General features: G+C 33.7%; 1 pseudogene across 1 annotated transcript; it reads left to right on the top strand.

The window, feature by feature from the left end:
* The first annotated feature begins 1039 nt into the window (after nucleotides 1-1039).
* On the top strand, nucleotides 1040-6422 carry LOC143555690 (7-deoxyloganetin glucosyltransferase-like; annotated as a pseudogene). Its single transcript, XR_013139247.1, has 2 exons — nucleotides 1040-1576; nucleotides 5384-6422. The product of XR_013139247.1 is annotated as a 7-deoxyloganetin glucosyltransferase-like (transcript).
* The last annotated feature ends 8681 nt before the right edge of the window (nucleotides 6423-15103 follow it).

Below are 15103 nucleotides of genomic sequence, written 5' to 3'. Positions count from 1 at the left end.
TATTTTAAAATATAATATATTTTTATTTATTTTCTTTTACAACAAAACCTTGGTCTTTATAAATTTGGTTTTTAAATCTATGACAACATTTTGTTATAAATATCATTTTTATACACACAATATTTAATATAATAATATCGGTATGAATGTTTTATTTTAAATAAATCAAAACATCAAGATTTGGTTTTCAACTTAAAATTATAGTGCATAATATATCAAAAATTTAATAAAAAAGTCATAAATAAAAATTATTGTATGAAACAATTGAATTTACGTATTATATAAAATATTTTTTTATTTTTATATTTTTCACCCGTATGAAACACGAGCTCTAAGCTAGTAAGAAAAATATAATGTAATATTGGTGAAATTGTTTAAATGTTATCTGGTTGTTAAATATACATTGGGGAAAAGAACATTTGATTTTTTTATAACAGAGTTATTTGGTTGGTGAAATTGTTTCTTTTTCTTTTTTCTTTTTTTTGTTGCTAATTTCATAGCCTACCCAACGATTTCACTTTTTACTATTTAGATGTGAATATTGAGAAATCGCTACCCACCCTTACAATTTTTAAGCTTGTCAAATTCCTTGTTATCTCACTACCCCCTCTTGCGAGTTTAAGTTGCATCTCAAAACTCGCACCCCCCTATAACAAGTTAACTACTTTTACAAATAATTAAGGAATCCACCTAAAAATACATATGTTTTTCCTATACCACCTACTTTTACAAAAAAATCAATATTTGGTGAGATTAATTTTTAATTTAATGAGATAACCCGTTTAAAGGTTATTTGGGTTTGGTGAGACCCATACCCGTGAATTCGGGTCAAATGAATGAGAAACCTCCATTTACAAATAAAGCAATCTGGTGGCTTAAGAGAATATAGGAAACAACCAGAGAGCTTTTAAAGGTTTCGTTTATATATTTAAGATATATATGCATATATATATACACACGTATGTATGTATATAATATAAAATTTTAGAAAGTAACTTGGTCTATAAATTCTTGCTCCATGTTTCAGTTTCCAATATACATTTGTTGATTGTGTGTGACAAAACAAGCTTCATGGGTTCTGAACAAGAGAACAAGCCACATGCACTTTGCATACCAATCCCAGTTCAAGGTCACATTAAACCAACGTTACAACTAGCCAAACTCCTACACTCCAAAGGCTTTCTTATCACCTTTGTAAACACCGAGTTTAACCACCAACGTCTCGTGAGATCTCAGGGCTCTGAAGCCATTCGTGGACTCCCTACCTTCAGGTTCGAGACCATTCCTGACGGTCTTCCACCACCACATAACCTCGATGCCACCCAAGATGTCCCATCTCTAGCAAGGGCCATTGAAGAAAACTTTTTGGGTCCATTTAAAACGTTAATCACTAAAGTTAATGCTACTTATTCACCGGTAACTTGTATAGTGGCTGATGTGCTTATGGGCTTCACACATGCTGCTGCTTCGGAATTCAGTGTTCCAGAGTTTTTGTTATGGACTAGTGGAGCTGGTTCATTCTTATGTTTTGATCAGTATCCCAATCTTGTGGAGAAGGGATTGATGCCCCTTAAAGGTAATTAATGAATTTACTATGTTAGTACTGTTTCATGTAACACACTGGTGAAAAATATAGAAAACGTCAAATATAGTTATATAAATTAGATTACGAACATTATAAACTTTATAAATTATAAGGTATTACATAGAACAATTGAAACTTAATGTATTTATATGTATATATACAAATAATTTAGAATTCAAATGATCTAAAATTTAATGTTGGTTGTATACTATACTATTTGTTACTATTAAGGTTATTCTAACAAATAATATGTTTATCACACATAGGGGTGTTCTTCGGGTTTGTTTTTCGGGTTTCGGTTTTTCGGGTCGAGTTCTTCGGGTTTCAAAGTTTTAAATCTTGACCCGAAACCCAACCCCTCTCTTACGGGTTTTTCGGGTTCGGGTAATTCGGGTTTTTTCGGGTTGGGTTAATCGGGTTTCGAATATCCTAGAAAACAAACAAACAAAAGAAAAAAAAAACACAAAAACAAAAAAAAAATCAAGAACGACAATGCTAAAATTAAAACAACATATTCTTTTTTGCTTATAACAAAATAATCAAATAACAAACCAACATAGCTTGATAAAACAATTCAAAAGAAGAGTAAAACTAACTCGAGCCTTAATCATATTCAATCAGGCGTGATTAATTTGATTGTTTGATTTCGGCTGCTATTAGTAATAAACAATTGATCCATAATAGTTAGAATGACACAACAGTCAATTAGAGCTAGATTATGATAATTTTAGTGACTAAGACTTAATTTATTATACATAAAAATACATTTAATTTTAAAATTAGAAGTTTATTCGGGTTTTTCGGGTTGACCCGAAACTTATAAATCAAACCCGAGAACCAACCCAAATTACTTCGGTTCGGGTTCGAGTTAGTCTTTTCACGGGTTCGGGTACGGATTTTTTCGGATCAGGTTTCGGGTTTCGGATAAAAGTGACAGCCCTAATCACACATACATGTGGTATTTATTTTTTAGTTTTACATAAAATAAAGTCATAAATAGACTTTGTCAAAGGTACTAAGGAAGAGAAAATGGTATTTTGTTTTGACACAAAATCCAAATTCAGAGACTTTATCAAAGGTGTAGAAAAAATGGTTTTGTCTTACATTTTGATGTAATGTTTTTGTATTTAATATATATAAAAGCTAGTAGTAGGAATATGGGTAAAGTATGGAGGTACGTACCTAGTATAATTTCACTTATATTATAAACTATTAGTTTTAGAGCCCGTGTCAAATACGGGATTATGCAAATTATAAAATTACAAGTAAAACAAATAATTACAAAACGTATATGAAAAAATGTATTATATCTATGTTTGTATGTATACTATGTGTACATAAATTAATTTTATTTAAATCACAAAATGATTTTTTTAATAAACTTAATAAAAAAAATGCATGTGCAGAAATGTATCCGAGAACGCTCTTTCTATTGAAAATTTCATTCTCAGTGTCACATATGTATAATTGAAAGAATTTTGGTTATTAACTAATTTCAGGAATAAGAGTTCTCATACAATAGTAGTTCTAACAACTCAGCTTAAATTTATTGATATAATTTATCAATTTACCACCCATCAAAGGAAAGGAGAACATAAGTTGTAACGACGGATGTTTTTCATAAACTATGTTTTTCTGAGCTACGCCATGAAAAGATTTCAATAAATTTCAGGGAGCATCTTGACTTTGTCATAATGACAACATAAAAATTAGCATGTTAACTCATTCAATTTTGTGATTATTTTGCTTTATTTGAGCATAGTTTTGCATAACATGCTTTTCATACAACGTTCTGATCATAATTGAAGGAAAAGTTAACGCTTACACAACTATTTCAAATTTGATAAAAGTTAGAAGCAGTGATAGGTCTGGAGGTGGCATGTCGAAAATGTTCACAATCTTTTCTTAAATTTTAGTAGTCGAGGGAAAAATAGTCAATTTGCCAAATCCCGAACTTTTTTGATTATTTCCAAAAATGCCCTTGAAAATAATTTTGAAACCCGAATCGTGTTTAAAATTCTAACTTTCATCCGTTTGAAATTTTCAAGTCAACACTTTGAACCCGTAACAAATTTGATAATAAATCTATTTGCATTCTCAAACTTTTAAAAATACACAGATTTTCCATTTTTGACATGTAACAAATTGTGATCCTAAATACAATTAACTTGTACCGAACAAAATATTTACCAACTTTTTACCCATAAAAATTAAATTTAAGTTACACAAAAAACCCATAACAATCCTTGATAAAAATAATAAGAAATTAAATATGATAAACTTTGTTATGTCTGAGAATGACTGATATATACTATCCTTACATTTTAACATATATAGAGTTTCTTAAAATTAACCGAAAAATAAATTGATAGATTTAAAGCATAGATTTTTAATTTATAAATTTATATGACAATTTACAACAACAACAACAATAATAGATAAATTGATTGATTTTAAAAAAATGGATTGAATTTTAAGCATATATTTATAATTTAATGATTATAAAATAACTTTGTAAAATGAAAGCATATTCAAGTTTTGTTTTCTTTACAATTTCCTACAATATACATAGTACAATATGTTAATGATAACATCTGAAATTATATTCTTTTCAATATTTGACAAACATGGTTTGTTGTTGATTTTTGGATTTCACCAAGTATTTTAGAATATATAGTAAAAGAATATGTTAATATTTATTTTTATAAAAATGTATAGATATAATATAAATAGAGTATAAAAGGAAAATGAATAATTATTGATTTATTACATATATTAGGGTTAATTAAGATATTAGTTTTGAAGGGAAAAGAATTGTAAGAATTAACCAAAATATGACAAGTATCCACAGTTATTTTACTTTATTAGAATAGGTAGATTGGTAGGGTCATAAATTGTGTGATAGAACAAACTTTACCTCTATTAAAAGAGATATAGAGAGGTTGTTCCCGCTAACACCCTCGGTTCTAAAAACCTTTTTTTAGATATCTTTTTCTTTTCTTCTTTTTACAAGTGTAGAAGAAAAAAACAACGATCCAATAGTGGTAATGGTAAAACTTATCATCGATCACGTACAAATCGTCCATAATCCTAATCCAATATATGCTAATCCTAATTGTCCATAATCCTAATCCAGCATATTCAACAAACTTGTCATCAGTCATGTTCTTAAAGAAATGCAATCTAGCAAATAATGTCTAACTCGTCCATTCCATGCTATTTTGGCCTGCCTTCACCCCCCCCCCCCCCCTTCTCTTTCCACAAGGAGGGTTTCCACAGTTGAACCAACCTGCTTGAACACAACAGGCTACACCACTGTCTATGACCAGTCACTATAGACAAACGATCCTAAATACTTGGACCTAGTTGCTTGCAGAATAGCTAGGCCTTCAATACTAATTTGTGTATCCGGTTTTAGAGCGATTTATCTTTAAACCTTTGCGCTTTAATATTGCTCGCAACTCTAGCTTCTCATTCAGCCTCATATTATTCACTACCACTAACACAATATCTGTATTCATTAGAAACTATAATGAACAACGCAATAAAACTATAAATAAATAAATTTACAAGGAAAAAATCTGAAAACAATGTTGGGATATTTTCTAATTTGTATAAAGTAGAATATTAACACGGCACAACCGCTAGCTTGGTCTAGCTAGTGGCAGGGTGTATCCGTCAACCAAAATAATTGTGGGTTCTAATCTTAGTTAAGACATGATGAAAATATTAGTTGTTCAAAAAAAATAAAGAATGTTAACACGGCATTGAAGTTAATCATTTGTCTTTGATATGCAGATCCGAGTTATTTAGTAAATGGCTATCTGGATACAGTTCTAGATTCTATACCCGCGATGCAAGGCATACGTCTAAAAGATATCCCTCCTTGGATTAGATATATCTACCCTGGGGATGAATACATGGTTCAGTTTTTTAACTCACAAATAGAGAAAGCAAAACTAGCTTCTGCCATCTTTTTCAACACATTTGATGAACTCGATGGTGATATTTTGGACGCAGTCTCATCTAAGTATGCTCCTTGCTACGGAATTGGCCCTTTACATCTACTCGAGAAAAATATTGTAGACAAAAGGGTAGAAGCATTTAAATCAAGCCTTTGGAAAGAAGATTCCAAATGTGTAAAATGGCTACTCAAAAGAACCAAATTCGGTTGTTTATGTGAACTTTGGTAGCATTGCGGTTTTGACATCCCAACAACTAGTTGAGTTTGGATGGGGACTCGCGAAGAGTGCATGTTCGTTTTTGTGGATAATACGTTCTGACCTCGTGATTGATGAGCCTGCTGTTCTTCCACCTGATTTGTTGGCAGAGATTGGCAATAGAGGGTTATTGGCGGGTTGGTGCCCCCAAGAGCAAGTGCTTAACCACTCGTCGATAGGAGGGTTTTTAACACACAGTGGATGGAACTCGACAATTGAAAGCATTTCTACTGGAGTGCCAATGATTTGTTGGCCGTTTTTTGGCGATCAACAACCGAATTGTTGGTTGGGTTGCAACAAATGAGGTATATGCATGGAGATTGACAACAATGTAAAAAGGGATGAGGTTCAAAAGCTAGTGACTGAGTTAATGATTGGAGAAAAAGGTAATTTGATGAGGAAGAAAGTTATTGAGTTGAAGAATACAGCTAAGGAAGCATGTGATATTCCTTATGGTTCATCAGTGACTAATTTGGAGAAGATAGTTCATCTCATGCAAAATACTTCTAAATGAATTATATAATTTAAGATGCATGTGGTTTTCTTATATTCCACTTGAGTATCTATTAATGTATTGTACTTCTTGGTATAATGTAAAAGTTTTATAATCATTAATAAAACATCACATGGCGTGTAGAGAATGAAAACTTCATTCTTGATTCTACGAGAATTTTATGAAAGTCTTTTATTTGCTTCTCTTTTATGGAAGCTTGATTTTTCCAGAATGTATCCTAATTTTTGGCCTAATTCTTCTTCCGATGATCGATTCAATAAACATCATGAAATGTCTCGGGGTTGAAATACTAAAAAGTCAAACCTTCTTTTTTGGTTGATTTTAGTGTTAAGTAGAGGTACACATACCGGTTTAAAACTCAAAACCGGTTTAGTATGGTTAACAAAAGTCAAAATCGATTTATAGTCTGTTTCTGTTCGGGTGGAAACCGGTTTATACCATGTTACAATTGGTTTCGGTTCGGGTTCTGACCGGTTTTTGGCCGGTTTCGGTTCGGTTACGGTGGAGAAACTTACAAACCGGCTCCGAAACGTATTCCATCAATTCCAAACCGGTTTCTACATTATCGGTTTCAAACCGTTTCAATTTTCGGGTCATTTCGGTTAACCGTTTTTTTTTTTTCCCACCTCTAGTATTAAAAGCGCTGGAAGTGGCTTTGTAATCGAATTTGATTGGGTTTCATGTACCATTTTTGGAAATGTTTTGGACTAGAAATATGGAAGAGCAAGGACTTTCACAATTTAATTGGGCTTATTTTGATTAAAGGAGCCTTGTAAAAATTTCTAAAAAATGTGTAGGGCCCAAGTGAATTTCAACCCAATTAACAAAAAAAAATATTATTCTAAATGAGAGGTGTCTCTCCTCCCTAAATCCTTTATGTGTCGATCTGTCTTGGGTGTAGCGGGTACGTCACCGGTAGTTGTTGTCTTAAACGTCGGCGTAAAACCCCATGGGGTAGGGGTAGCGACGTAAATCATCAATAGTTGGTAGGAGGATTTATAAAAAGGTAATATTCTTAACGGACAATGTTTATTAGTGAAAACTAAAATGACAACGTTTAAATTGATAAATTTGACCAGTAAAATTTCTATTTTGATAAAAGTTCTTATCAAATATCGTAAAAGTTTTTAATTTTTAAATAACGAAATGATATGTTGTTTTCATTTAAAATAATGCAATTCGTGAATAATTAAAATTAATAACAATGTTTAACAAAGTATTTTTGAAGTATATTTTTTAATAAGCAAGTTGAAAAATCTTACAAATCTAAGATCTATTTTACAACAACAATGTCACATGATTATTTTATAAATCCTTATACTTTAGTATATTGATTTTGAAAAGGTCAACCATTGCATATGTGCATCTTTCAAGTTGTTTATAATTAAACGATTAATAAAACTCTAATGAAATGTTAAACTATATGATTTTAAATTTTTAATAATGTTTTTTTAGTCTAAAAAATATTGCATCCAAGGTGTTAGGGATTAAAGTAACATTCTTGTACAAATTCATGCAAGAAATTCAAAGTCTAGTTATTGATAGTACTTCTTTTTTCTTTTTTTCCATGAGGAGATAGGTTGCTAACGAACACGATTAGATGTCATGATATCATAGAACTCACCAAAAAAGTGTGCTCTTGTCCATTTTTCAAAACCAACATCGACGAGAATATTCATAAAGAAAGCGACGATTAGTACTATAACACTCATTAGAGTTATAAGCTCTATAATAGAAGCGTAGCGTTAGTAATGGATGTTTATCAATTGTTGAAAATGGCGTCATTTCGAGCCTATAAACATCAATAACTAAGGATCACCTCATGAACATATCTTCTTATCAAATCAAGGTGTAGGGCTGTGCAACGGTTTGGCAACGCGAGAACTGACTGGAACCGGAATCGAAAATGGATGAAAAAGAGAATTAGAACCGGAACCTATTATAGCAAGCAAGATCAGTTCCAAAACCGGTAAAGTCGGTTCTTACTAATTGGTTCTGTGCCAGAACCGGTTCGGTCTTTTTTTTATAAAATGGGTTATGCAAACTTTGCAAATTGCAAAACAAATTTATATAATTGTATGTCTTCTTTCACGATAAAATTAATTTCGATTACAACATGATCTTGGATACTAGATATAAAAGTTAAATAAATCATTAATGACGATAGATTAAAGAAAGATCGTATCATAATATGATTCCTCTATTATGATATTATGATTCCAAGCTTCGATTTTAGCAGTTTCTCTAACAAAGAGACCGCCCCCTCTAAAGCCCAGCATGCATTGGCGAGCACTCTTTTTAGTAAAATTGTTCACGACATGGAGTCAGACTTCAACATGACAAGCAGACAAAAGGCCATTTTTGAGTGTCTACAAGCACCACATGCTCAAGATTTTCTTCTTGCTATCCCTATAGATGGGTTAGGCCAGCATATGTCTCCAGTGGAGTATCGTAGTATCCTTAAGTATCGCCTTATGATTCCTCTATTTCCGGTTGATGAGATATGTCTTGTTTGTCGTAAAGCGTGTTTAGACTCATATGGGGAGCACGCGGTGCACTGTAAAGAGCTCCTCCCGGGGTTCAAGTACCGACACGATCTGGTTAGGGATGTGCTCTTTGATATATTCAGGCGAGCTGGAATTTCTGTTAAGAAAGAAGCACCTGTGAATTTCCTGACTGACCCGTCGGAGGGAAGATCATCTCTTCGACCGGCTGACATTTTGGTGTTTGGATGGATAGGAAGGAAACACGTGTGTGTGGATTTAACAGGGGTTTCTCCTCTGGTGGCTTAGGGAGTAGTGGTTTCGCGGTCGGTCAAGCCGCATTAAAAGCTGCTTCAGGTAAGGTGGCAAAACATGAAAAGGCGTGTCTTGACAACCAACATGTATTTATTCCTTTTGCTTTTGACACTTTTGGTTTCCTCGCGCCTGAAGCTGTGGAGCTACTTACCCGTGTTCAGCGGTCATGCATAGTAATGTTATGACTCCAAGATCAGCAAATATAGTTTTTAAAAGATTGGGTTTTGCGATTCAAAAAGGGGCAGCGACGCAGCTTGTTGCCCGCTTGCCTTCTGTTTCGATATAATCCAATACATTTTTGTACCTTTATTTCACATAATTAATAATAATATATTATATTACCTTGAAAGGTTGAATCAAAATTGATCTTGTCTACGAATTCCGAGCCCACCATTTTTCTTTTGAGTTGTGGCCTGATCCCAACTACCCCACTAAATTTTCGTTGTATCCTTCGAGCTGCCTCATATAATAAAGTTATATGATTTAGGTGCACAATCATGGTACATTGGTTTTTTCTTCGTGAAAAAATGACACTTAGTTTCCATGTTTATGCACCTGCATGGCGATCGTGGTACATTTCTCAAATTCGTAGCATGGTTTTCATATTTATGCCCGTACATGAGTATGTAAATTATGCGCCAACGTAGCGATTAGATAAAATGGACACGTTTTTAAAGGATCTCCTGGTGGTAAGATGCCCCTCTCTATTTTACAGGTCGATAATTTAAATCACGCAAAGTAGAAATATATGTGGACAATATGAGTAGATTAGAAGTTAACAAAGAAAGTTGTTAATTTTGTTGGTGAAATGGCTCTTTTCCTCATATTTTAATATTGGTTTATTGTATTTTAATAATCCCTATTGACTGGTATTGGCCAATAATAATCCATATTCATTTTATCACCACTGGCGGTCCCAAATTTAAAAAGTTGGCCCCAAATGGTCCCCGTTAAAAATGACTTAACGCCGTTATACTTTTTTCCGAATCTCAAACTAATATTTTAGGGTTTTTGATCAGAAGGATGATACGAGTCGATTGATGTAAAACTTTGTTCGAAACGGTGCTCCAAAACGACGAAACAATGCTTCAATTCGGGTGTTAGAACTTACAATTAACAAAAATCAAGTCGTCTGGATCACCGTTTCGAGATAAGTTTTACATCAATTGACTCGTATCCTCCTTCCGATCAAAAGCCCTAAAACATTAGTTTGAAATTCAGAAAAAAGTATAACGAAGTTAAGTCATTTTTAACGGTGAACCATTTTGGGGGGCAACTTTTTTAAATTTAAGACTGCCGGTGATGATAAAATGAATAAGGATTATTATCGACCAATACCAGTCAATATGGATTATTAAAATCTATTAAACCTTTAACATTTTATTACAAGTCAACAATACTAGATCAGTAGATGTACCTTCTTTCAAGTTGTTTATTACATAAATGTTGTTTATTGGTTTTACCTTCCTAATGTTCAAAATATTCACTTTATAATTTTAATAATACTTTCTTAAACTCCATTATTAAAATACTAATAGAAGTGTCCGCGCGTTGCGGCGGGGACACGACGGGTATTTGATCGGGCTTAATTAAACTCTTGGGCTGTGTAAATGAACAAAATGATTAATATAGTTGAATAAAAAGCAAAAGGATTTTGATTAAAGTTTGATCTAACAATTTAAGTTTGAACAAGGTATAAATGTATGACATTTTAAAACGGCTGAGTTAGATGGGGTGTCGTAACTAATGTTAGATTTAATTTGGTTGGATTTATTCATTTTATTCCTTCCATTGAAAAATAGCATAATAAATAAGCCCGCACGTTGTGGCGGAGAGCACTAAAAATTCGGCCAGTAGCAATTTGGTTCATTATTGCACTGGCATTTGCTATAGCAAAATTTATATACAATAGATTATGATACAAAAAATAAAAAAAAAATCACTTGATATTAGCTTAAAAAATAAATAAAACACAATTACATTAAGTTGTTTCTTTCAATTAATGAAACGTATAAGTATTTATGCTTACCTATATTTTCAATAGGAAAAAAAAAGAAGCGTAACTATAGGCTAAAAGTTTGGCAATAATTTATAACACGATACTTGTTTCTATTAGTTTATCAATCATTTTGTAATATACTGTATAGTTATATATACCCACCCACCGACTGATATCAAATTCGGTTTCGTAGGCCATAGTTTAGCCTTTGCCACACAAGTAAACGACTCGTTATAGTAAGAAACTCATTGAACAAAAAGAAAAAGAAAAAAACAAGATGGATTTGGACTAAGATTTAACTTCTTGGTCACATGATAAAAGTTAACATTAAGGTGTAAAAACACCTGGTGTCTTATATACACAAGATCATTCTTAAACTAAGCTTAATAAATAATTATTAACATGCATCTTTGGCCTAGACTTTTTATATTATTTTATTGGAAAAATGGTTTTTATTGATCCCAACTTTTTCATTTTTGCCGGCGCTGGTCCCAACTTTCATTTTGGCTGGCAACGGTCCCAACTTCAACATTCGTTGCTTCCACCAGTCCGCGACTGACGGAGCACTAACTCCGTTATGTTTTTGCTTACGTGTCAATCTGAGTTCTCAAAAACATATTACGTGGCAGCCACCGCGGATTATTGGTTTTTTACGTGGCAGCCACCAGAACCCTAACTCTTCAACGCTCACTCAAAACCACCGAATCCGCCCTCTCCGCCTTCGCTTCCGGCGAACCCCTCGCTGTCGCCGACCAAACTCCCGCCGTCCTCCTCCCCACCCGTTCCTCCACCTCCACCAAACCCCCTTCATTCCACCGCCACCAACCCCCACCACCACCGCCGGCGCCGTCGACCCAGTCTCCATCTGTTGCTAGTTCAAAACCCAGATCGGTTCCGACAGCCGCCGTTAACCTCCATCAATGAACCTGTTTTAAATCGAATATGATTTGAAGAGGAATTGGATGCGTACTGGTAAGACCAAGGGAGAATTTGGTGATGATGGTGCCGGTGATGGCGAATCCAACGAGGAACGGCCAGTTCCGGTTGAACTCTTGCTTGAAGAATACGGGCCATGGATCGAACTTCGTCATTCTCTCTTTCTTTGTGTGTTGTGTGGCGACTCAGTGGTGTTTGTGTGTGAGGGGGATTTGGTGGAGGAAGGGGTGGGGAGGAGGATGGCGGGAGTTTGGTCGGCGACAGCGAGGGGTTCGCCGGAAGCGAAGACGGAGAGGGCGGATCCGGTGGTTTTGAGTGAGCGTTGAAGAGTTAGGGTTCTGGTGGCTGCCACGTAATAAACCAATAATCCACGGTGGCTGCCACGTAATATGTTTTTGACAACTCAGATTGACACGTAAGCAAAAACATAACGGAGTTAGTGCTCCGTCAGTCACGGACTGGTGGAAGCAACGAATGTTGAAGTTGAGACCGTTGCCAGCCAAAATGAAAGTTGGGATTAGCGCCAGCAAAAATGAAAAAGTTGGGACCAATAAAAACCATTTTTCCTATTTTATTAAATCAAACATGCAGCAAGCAACTACACAGTATACGACTTCAAAATAATAACAATAATGGTAATGGATATAATCAATCAACGAAATTGCTACCTCAAGCAATATATTCTCTTTAACAGAATCTTTTGCATCATCTGAACTCGTAACCAAGGATGTCAAATTAACACATGGACTTGCCCTACAGTGACCTAAAGTAAGACCAATGAAGTCACCGCTATTCACAATTTACATAAAATGGTATCAAGTGAACCAGTTGAAACAAAATTTAGAAAAGAGAAACGCATTTACATTTCAAGGTTTCTTGCCTTTGATTGTTGCAAGTGTTCAATGCACCCAACTTCATGGCTTTGAAATCGCTAATCAAGCACAGTGATATACAAAACAGTTTTTCTTATTACCATTATCAAAACTGAAATAAAGAACAGTTTGTTCAAATTCATCTCATGACCCAAAACCACCTTTTAAAGACCCAATACAACAAAAAGATTAATGACAAAAATTACATAGCTTTCAGAGTGTATGCCTTTATCAGAACATAGTTTGAACCCTTATCAGAACATAATACAACCAGTGAAAAGGTAATTATATAATACAACCAAACTAAAGGAGTAACCGACGATTAAATTGAAGAGAAGGTGTGAAACTGAATTTGAACAGTCGCCAAAGAATTGAACGATTAAGGGTGCTGGCAATATAATATAATATAATATAATATAGATATATATTTGTTTATTACAATGGGTACTTCCATAGTGATAGAACGACCTATCTGCCAATGAGCTTCTGGGTTTTATTTTATTGGGCCTTTAGCATGGGCATGCCATACTATGATTCTCGGAGGCGACCGTATATCTTAAAAAAAAGAGCTAGTTGCAATTACAAATTCTATGATGAAACCCAAAACACAGGTTTCCATCACGGGTTGAAACCTGTGTTTTTGAGTTTTACCACAGGTACCATATTGCAATTAACTCAAAAAAATTTCATTGTTGTGAAAAATCATGACCCATCCCCCCCCCCCCCCCCCGCTCTTTAAAATTGTGTAGTCGTCCACCTTAAACTTTTGAAACCATTGAGAAAAAGGCAAGTAAGTATCGTCCATTTTTTTTATCCATATGGGAAGAGTTGTGAGAGTAGAAATGGAGACTCGGAGAGTTATATGAATCAGATGGTATGTAGATAAGGATATATTGGTAATTAAACCTACTCAATAAAAGTCTATTGGTATGTGTCACAAGCAATGTTTTAAAAACCGGTACGTACCGGCCGGTTAAACCGAATTTTCTTAAGGCAACCGGTATTTAGAGCCCGATATTTTTGGACGATTTGTTAGAACATCATATCGCCGGTTTTTTTAAAAATACCGGTTTAAACCGGCAAACCGGTTTTAATCCCAAGAGATTTTTTATATTTTTATTGCGGCCGATATTTTTTAAAAATAACTTTTAAAAAAGAGGGATAAAATTGAAATGAGTAAACACGGTAAATGACAATTCGTTAATCAACCAATTTTGTATTATACAAATCCAACGTTGGTTTATTTACATCTTTTGTAACTGACTGATTTCGTTTACAAAGTGCAAACTTTCTATCAAACTCGACCATTGTTCATGTGTGATATTTGATTCAAGTGTGATGCTTATTAATATACTTTTGGGTTATTTTTTGAATTGAAATTGTATCTATATGAAATTACAAGGTAAATTATTCAACCCGGTTGAACCTTTTGGTACATTCCGGTTCAACCGGTTGTACCATTTTTAAACTAAATCCGATACGAATAAAATACCGATTTTTAAAACATTGGTCACAAGAGTAATCTTATCAAATCAAAAGCAATAATTGAAACCAATGCTTCTGTTTTACTAGTTTTCTGGCTTGCTTAATTTAAAAAAAAATATTCAAAATTTTAAATTTGATTACTATTTTACTTTATTTTAATTTTTAAACTCTGCACTAATAAAAACTGTTTATATACTAAAAAATATACATAGATACACAATAACCCTAAACTATTGTTATTTTGTATTGGTAAAAGATTTATTATATATTATACGGTGAACCTAAACAAAATATACCTTAGGATCCTCTAATAAAAAGTTTCTTGTTCCGTAAATGATTATGTACTTGTAATGATGTTCATAATTATATGAAAACTAGTGTTTACCCGATGCATTGCGTCAGAACATCTTGTAAAACCCAGCGTTAAACCCGGGTGTTGTAATACCTCGAGTGTTGCGATGGTCAGTCGACTTGAATTCAAACATTATCATTTATGCTCGTTAAGGTATAGACATCGTTGGTAAAACCTAAGCGTTAAACCCAAAAAACATAAATTTGTCAAACAAGTATATAAAAAAAATAAAATATTCGATGTTTATTTGATCGGTAAACCCGGACAGTGGTAAAACCCAAGCATTCCAGGGCTTTGAGAGATAATTCAACACGAATTCGGTCAGTTTAGGTTACTTTCGTT

Source organism: Bidens hawaiensis, unplaced genomic scaffold, assembly GCF_021521415.1.
Source record: "Bidens hawaiensis isolate Kalapana, Puna unplaced genomic scaffold, B.hawaiensis_p1.1 tig00018246_1, whole genome shotgun sequence".
Classification (NCBI taxonomy): Eukaryota; Viridiplantae; Streptophyta; class Magnoliopsida; order Asterales; family Asteraceae; genus Bidens; species Bidens hawaiensis.
Note: the sequence above shows the minus strand (reverse complement) of the source record. Positions and strands in the feature narration are given on the sequence as shown.